Genomic DNA, 5802 nt, shown 5'->3' with positions numbered 1-5802 from the left:
CTTCTGCCAAAACCCATCAGGATCCTACCAAGGCCAGCGCCACCACCCTCACTGAAATCTCTGTACATGGTGGACATTCCCAGCCATGCCACCGGGGCTACTTGCGGTTATTAACACTTGCTCCAGTAGAAGGCACAGAAAAGGTTTTCCCAGACCAGGAGGGAATCACTGTGGAAAAAGTGCAGTATTTACCAAAGTACTCACACAAGTGGATGCAGAGAGAATGGTGTAATTTTCCCCCCAGATTGTGGGTGCACACTAATCACCAGCTAACTCTTGGTTAACTCTAGAGACACAAAAAATATTTAAGACAGGGAAGTCTGTGTAGGAACAGTTTGGAGGACTCCTGCTTCTTCCTGGAGGCAGGTTTGCCAGGCACAAGGGGACAAGAGGGCAGCTGCAGCTCTGGAGAGCCTCCTAGAAACCTGGTAACTAAAAGGGACAACCTGTGTATTACTGAGAACAGCCCAGGTGACCATAATGGCTTTCCCAAGGGTCACTGGCTTTGCACCAGTGTGCCAGTCAAGCCTGGCTGAGGCTGTGTGTCTTGGCAGCACACCTGTACTATCAGAAAAACTAACCTCTGTGTGCCCTTACCAGTACAGCACAGGCAGGTGCAGCTATACTTCATAAGCATCTTTAAACTGCGTTTCAACGTTTGAAAGTGGCTTTTTAGGCAGTTCTGTGCTCAGGCAGAAAATACATTGGGCTGTTCGATCAATACCCCAAGTGGAAGGCAAATGCTCTGTGCAGAAAGCAAAGGCTGCGTGTTCCCAGCATGGGTGTCCATGGAAGCAGTGACCAGGCAGCAGATCCCTGTGGATGAGGCAGACAGACAAACTGCTTCTTGGCCCTGCACTACTGAGCTTCATCCCCTCGCCCAGGAGCTGGACATGTCCTATCATAGGGACCCACAAGAAATGTCCTGTGATGGAGAGGGGGTGATGTGGTCATGTCCCACCACTGCCAGGCTGTCCTGTTAACCACCCTGCACACAGCTGGTGCCTGTAGGCACCAGGGGTTACAGGGCATGTAGGTCCTAATGCAAAACTACTTGTCACTGCTTCTCATCCCCTTTTCCAGAGGTCAGATCTGCCTCATTGCAGTTGCCACATTGCAAAGCTAAAACTCTTCTTGCTGCTGGTATAGCCAAGCTGAGGTGGATGGTGCATTTGCACCATGTATGGACAGAGCCTGTCACATTCAGGGAGCACCCATGCCCTGGGATATCCACATCCAGAACTAGAAGTGTGTTTTCAGGAATATCTCAGCTTCTGGCTTCTCACATCAACCCTGATAAAAAGCCTGAACAGCATAACTCACCAACTGCCTTTGGACACTGGCTCTTGAACGGCCTCAGTGGACCTCCTCAGCTGGGCAGGTAATACCTGGTTAATCAACATTTACTATTCACATCTTCAGTGGATCTATATGTAACTTAAGGGAAACTGGGCATTTATACATATTTATTAAAAAGTTACTAATCCATTCTCTAGTCTCCTGGTCCAGTGGGATGTTTCATTTCAGAGGGCTGTTGCTTGACCTGGCAGCTTGAGTAAAGTATCTGAGCCACATCACAGGTCAAGAGCAGTGATACAGGTATAGAGCTTTTGTGACAGACTGGACTATAAAGGCCCTTAACTCAGCTTCAGTCCTTGAGCACCCCATCTCATGGCACTGCCTCTGCTGTAGTTTTTAAGGCCCTTGCTCATATGCTTATTCTAAACATGATTTTATTTCAGAAATCCAGTGCATATTGTCACTATGGGTCAAACAAGATTTGAAAGGATCTATTATGTTATTTACAACTGTGAAGCTTTTTATACAGGTTATGATTAAAACCATAACGAAGAAGCAGCATCCAGTATTTTTTCACAGGGAAAAGAAAGCCAAATTTCTCCAAGGACAAAAAGGTGTTGCTAAGGGTGCTTGTATATAGCTGTAACGAATCCTGCATGATACTCCATAGATAACATCGGTGTAAGTAACAAGCCAGAATTACTGTGCTGAGGTTTTGTGAGGAGTTATAGCACAGATTAAGTAACCTTGATCAAAGAGCTCAAAAAAATTCAGCAAATTAATTTGTAATTTTGCCACAGATGGAAATGCACTCCAGGAGAGGCAATCTGTCGCTCCATATGCACCAATGAAATCAGTGTTATCAGCTTACCCAGGCTGGGACAGGGGCATTTATGCAAGTCCTTGGGTGGGAGCCATCCAGTAAGGTCAGCAATGAAGAGGCAGAAAGGATTTTGCTGCTCTTCCGAAGTATTCAAATATTACCTGGAAGGCAAAAATAAATCAAGGTGTCTCCCTTTGATGCAGTGTCCACGAAGCAAAGAGAGGGGCTGCACCCAACACGGTCCATTGTGGCTAAGGGGTGTCTGGGTCATTTCCAGCAGGTGTCCCGAAGGGCAAGGGAGGGCCAGGTCACGCTGTCCTAATTCAGTCGGGGCTAGTAGAGTGACAGCAAATCCTTCCAGCAGTGGAGAGACAGCAGAAAGCCCAGACCCAGCTGCCGACCCCGACACAGCCCCACGGGCTGTGAGCTGGGACCCGCCAGCAGGGGCAGCCAGCGCAGGCAGCATCCTGAGGCACACAGAGCTTCAACCCTGACCAGAGCTCCAGGCTCCACCCCTCGGAGATGGTACATGGGAAATGATCCTTCTATTGTTGAAGTATTGGCTTAAACATCACAGCATTTTCCAGCACAGCTCTTCTCACCCCTCTGAACTGATAACCCCCGGCTGGGCTCAGACACAGAGCCCGTACAACTTTCATTGATGCTCTTATGCTTAATGGCACAGCAGTGAGGAGGTGGCACCCTAAAAAAAATCAGTGTAGGCATCACCAGGAAGATTTTGGGGTATCTTTGTGTCTCTATTTCTTTTGCATTAATTTTTTTCCTATGCCCCTAAAGCACATTCCTGAATAAAACTGGTGTATCCAGAAGACACAGATTATCAGAGTATTGATGGAAGACAATTTTTTGCACTGTGTATGTTGCTTATATGTGGTATATAGTCTGTATTCTGTGTTGGTGCTTATACATTTATATAAAACTATATGTCATGCACCTCTACTGAATTAACTCACAGTTTAATGTGGACACTTCTGAAGAAATAAACTAAATTATGGTTGCATATTTTGCTCTTTTCCACAAGGAACTGAAAAAGCTCCAAGGATACAAACAGACAACAGCCAAATAAACGGAATGAACATAAAAACCAGTGAAGTCTGACACCAATTCCTTTGTTAATGTTGTGTTAACTCGCTCACCAATGAGCTCTTTTCATCATCTGCCCCCAATACTGCAGCCAGTGCTTATCCCCAGACATCATCTCAATTTGATGAAATTATAAGGGCACACAAATTGTGAATCAGTCTTTGTGCGCTGAAACTTCCAATCTGATTTCTAACTGACTGTGGATGCCCACCTGCCTGGCAGGGTAAAATCCACACAAAGCCAAGGAAACACATCCTTGGTTTTAATTTAAAAACACATTTTTGAACTGACAAGTAATCCTCACACCAACGAGCCTATTTCATTATTTTTAAACCTTTTTAAAGTTGCTTTAATATCAACCAAAGACTACAAATTTAGTAGATAAGAAAAAGAGATGATGCTTCACATGTGCAGGTCACACTGAATGCAGTGAAGCAAATGAAAAGGACTTCTCTGTCACATTAGCAACGTCTTTATCAGCACAGATGCAAACATCCGACTCAGAACAAGGCAGAGGTGGTGCTTGGATGCGTTCTCTGACAACAGGTATCTGCTGGGGTTGCCACACTGAGAGGTATGTGGTGTTCCCGACCCTCCACACCCTGTGGCACTGGTGTGCCAGTCAGCTCCTCACTGGGGGTCTCATTTGCTTAACCTGTACTTCAGGTCAGGTTTCCAAAACATCGTCCCACCTCTTTGATGCTTGTAATAACAGCTCCCTTGCTACCCTACCATGGCAGGTTGTGTAGTTCATTTCCTGGCATAAACCTTCCAAAGGGACAAATCTTCTCTAGGCCTTTGGTTAGACATGAGACATGGGCACTCATACAGGGCTTTGTATAATGCTTTATCAACCTTTCGTAGCCCCAAGCAGCAAGGTTTCAATGGGCTGTGCCCCAAAACTCCTTACTGTGATCACACACCTCCATACCATGCCAATGGTAGTCATTCATTGTGACAGTTCCTCTTCTGTGGAAGAGAGTAAGAACCAATCACTTCTGCTCTTTAAAGATAGTAACCTTTTAGCTATGCTCAAACTGCTCCATTGCCTGGAATTTCTCTTACTGCCAGAGTTTTCAATACCAGCTTTGCTCTTTATCCAGGTCATGCTGAGATCTCTTCTCCTATGCACTCACTCCTGAAGTGCTCCTAGATAATTTGCTGCAGTGAAATTTCCTGTCAAGGAACACTTACATTTTACTGCCTGATTTACTCCTCATGACTGCCTCAGAAATGGCAAGTTCTGGTTTTCTTCCTCAAGCCAGTGGTACCCTCAGACTGGCCCTGGCTGAACACTCCTTCTCGGGAATTTGCCTCTGCCTATCCTATGTATTTCTCCATACTTAGATCATTTCCCAAAATGATCTAAAACTGCCACAGACTGAACAGTTTTGTGTTGATGAAAGTATTATATGAAACCTTGAATTTGCCACGATACTGGCAAGATCCAGCCTAATTAAAATGGTCAAAAATACAAAATTATCAGCACCATAATAATGAGGGTGTGTTCCAACACACCATGACCATGACCAGGTGCTCTTGTGGGTTTTGTTGGTTCTCATCACAGCCCATGAGATCTCTGGGTATCCACAGGCACTCGGAGACCAGCTGGGTGTGCAGCTCCGGTGGCTCTCCAGCTCAGATCTCACTAACACAGACTGGCAATGACCTACTCAGGCAGCACCTGAGCCTGCCCAAATATAAATCTGCATGAACATCAGGTTGCAAAGAGATTCAGGGGCGGGCTTTTTCCAATCTGTCATCCCTCACCCTCCCTTCAGGAGAGCCAGACTCACTCGCTGAATTGCAAACAGCATTCAAGAAGCACAAGGCCAAGCACTTCTGACTCCAGAAGAAGGAAATGTAAGAGCAGATGGAGAAATCCCATGGAGCACTTCAAAAAGATGTACTGCCTCCCAAGCACTCATGACCCCGAGTCACTGTGGGATGTGATGCTGTGCAGTACGGACCAGAACATGGCACATCCATAGGACACCCTGTCACTCTGGGAGTGTGATGGAGCACAAGGCATCTTTAATCTACCAGTGATCCCTAACACACCTTCCACTGCCCATGAACCACTCACTGCATTGCAGTCGGCTGCTCTCATTGACTGCTGCTCCTCGTGACTGCCGGGCTTGGTTCAACAAGGCTTAAAATTATCGTTACGCAAAACTACATCCAATTTCCCAACCTTTGCTTAACTTCCCACGTTAAAGCAAGCCTTCCGTAATGTGAACCCCACGCGTTCCACCTCATTCCCTGACAAAGCAGTTTCCAGCGTAGGTCTGCAGCGGCAGCACAGACCCATCGATGGGCTGTGGGCAGGGGGAATCCTCTGCTGGATTCCTTTCCCGTCAGGCTCATCCTGCTGTAGCTGGGGTGAGCAGGGTGTGAGGGGTGTGAGCTCCCATCTCCTGCCCACGGGGCACCAGCAGGGACAGATTCAGGACCGCCGGAGATGAGGGCAGCACATGCCCCGTGTCAAGCTCCCTCGCCCCCGGCACAGCCCCGCATTGCAGACCTGCACCCCAAGCTGCGGTCAGGGCCGAGGGCAGTGCTATGACAGAGCTGGG

Source organism: Coloeus monedula, assembly GCF_965178545.1.
Source record: "Coloeus monedula genome assembly, chromosome: 11".
Classification (NCBI taxonomy): Eukaryota; Metazoa; Chordata; class Aves; order Passeriformes; family Corvidae; genus Coloeus; species Coloeus monedula.
The sequence above is the reverse complement of the archived record's forward strand: the minus strand, read 5'-3'. Positions refer to the sequence as shown.